Genomic DNA, 2,644 nt, shown 5'->3' on the forward strand with positions numbered 1-2,644 from the left:
GAGATATTTGGTGAGGTAAGTGATTTGTGAAAAGTAGAGATTAATGTTAGTCAGGGCCATTCTTTTGTAGGGATTTTTGAAAGTCAGATAGCGTTGCGCTAAACATATTGTGTGTCAGTTTAAGCACAGTCATGTACAAATGTTCAAAGGGGACGTTTCAACTAGATACTGTAGAATACGATTAAAATTTAATTTTGCAATGAGATCTAATAGTATAAAATTATAATTTTGCATTTATATTATTTTTGGTAACATAATTAAAATGGTCATATATTTATGAATGGGAAACACACATTTAACATAAAAATCGTTATCCTTCAGTTAATACAGTTATTTTATATGTTCGATGTATTTCAAGGATATAGTTGCAGCTGTGGTTACTGACATGCAGGATGAGAGTTACGCAACTATATGAATTAAAATGGTCATAACTTCTGAACGGTTTGCTTTAGACGTTCAAGCTGCACCGCCGGGTATGATGGGAATTCTTATGCCCATGCGTGGTTTGGTTTAACGATGAGGCCCACTTTCATTTGTATTGGTTCGTCAGTAATTAAAACTGGAGCATTTGGGAGACCGAGAATCCGCATTAAGCTATCAAGAAGTCTCCTCACCTTCAACAGGTGACTGTGGTGAGCAATGTCTAGTCAAGGAATAATCGGTCCGGTATTCCTTGACGGCACGGTGACTACCGAACACCACGTGAAGGTTTTGGAAGATGATTTCATTCCTGTTATCCGAAGTGACCCTGATTTCGAAAATATGTGGTTCATGCAAGGCGGAGCTCGACTTCAACGAAGCAGGAGAGCGTTTGATGTCCTGGAGGAAAACTGTGGGGATCGCATTCTGGCTCCCGGGTACCCAGAGGCCACTGGCATGGGCCTAGATGGGGCCCCATAATCTCTGGACACATGCGACTCTTTGTGGGACTACATTATAGACAATGAGTAGAGCAATAAACCCAAAACCACCGCTCAGCTGAAAGCAGCCATTCAGGAGATCATCGACAGCATCGATGTTCCGACACTTCGGCAGGTCATGCAGAATTTCGCTATTCGTTTGCGAAACATCATCGCCAATGATGGAAGGTATATCAAACATGCCGTAACCTAAATATGAATATCTGTAGTGACGTTGACATATTGAATAAGTGTGTGCGCCATAGTTTGTAACTAATTTATGTTTTTTTTCATATGGTTCAATAATTGTAACCTTGTATGTTTCCGTTAGAGTTTTGAAAAGTAACATAAAGGACCTTTTTACATGAACAGTTAATCATATATGTTTCGCTGGATGTAAAAAATCGATATCGAAGTGCAGCATCTTTGACCGACTGTGTGAGATGTTGTACCGCTGGTCACTTGTTTGCGTTGTGTTGAGCTGTGAAGTTGTTGAGTTATGACGCTAAGAACTGATCAGTTTGTACTTGTGAAACTAAGTAATTAGTGGTGGTTTGAAGAAGTATAATACATATTGTTTGTTAAAAATTGATGTCAAGACAATTTTACCTACAACATGTACATCATTTCGTCGTACATATTTCAAAATAAACACCCGACTACCTGTCATAAGAAGAAGAGCTATAGCATAAGACAGAGGCAACGAAATAATACATCGATTTGCAAGTGCCTATTATGACTTTTTTCTTCTTCCTGTAGCTGCTCATTCTAATAAGCATCTTAAACGTAAGAAATGTAAAACTGTGTAAAATATACAGTTCGAACACTGAGACGATAGTACTCGATCAGAGGAAGGAGGCAGGATAGCTTATGCAGGCTCAATTACGAGAATCCTCAGGATTCGTATGAAAATACAGAACAAAATTAATACAAATCCGCTACTACTGTTCAGAAAGAATTCAGGACTAAATATGACAAGACGGCACCTCACAAACAGTTATTAACCAGTAAAATCGTTTCACCGAAACTGGCAGTGTGTCACATACGACACTATGTCAGTTTCGGCCAGCGCTCCATGACGCAGGATTTGAAGAAGTTTGACAGTCTTGCATCAGTGATCCTGGTAAATCAACGAGATTTACCAGCTTAGAATTAAGTATGACTACTTTTACAGTGTAGGAGGTATGACGGAAAAACCCGTCATTCAAACAGTAGAAATTGAAACCGTTCCAGCCTTTAAGAGAAAGTGACAATGAAAAACGAGCTGAGTTTTGTATAGAAATGTTAAACACATTGCTGACTGGAGATGATTTTCTTAGTAAAATTATGTTGAGCTACGAAGGCATGTTCCATCGTCATAATGTTAGGATATGGGGTAAGCAGAAACCACATCACGTAATCGAACATGTACGGGACGCGACCATGGTAAATAATTTATGCTGTGTAAGCTGTAACAGGATTTAAGGAATTTTCTTTTTGCCGAGTCAACTGTGACTAATATATCGTACCTGCTCCTGCTTGAATAGTGTCTAAGGTCCCGGTTACAACAATACACGGACACAGAATCTATTTTTCAGCAATATGGCTCACCACTACGTTATAATCATGAAGTTGTTGCATATCTATTTAGAAATGTGCCGACTTGGATTCGAGTGGTAGAAAAATATTCTGGCCGCCACGATCATCTAATTTAAGCCCAGTGGACTTGTATGTAGAATGTAAGTAAAAAAAAAAAAAAAGTTTCT

The sequence above is a fragment of the Schistocerca cancellata genome, unplaced genomic scaffold, assembly GCF_023864275.1.
Source record: "Schistocerca cancellata isolate TAMUIC-IGC-003103 unplaced genomic scaffold, iqSchCanc2.1 HiC_scaffold_718, whole genome shotgun sequence".
Taxonomy (NCBI): Eukaryota; Metazoa; Arthropoda; class Insecta; order Orthoptera; family Acrididae; genus Schistocerca; species Schistocerca cancellata.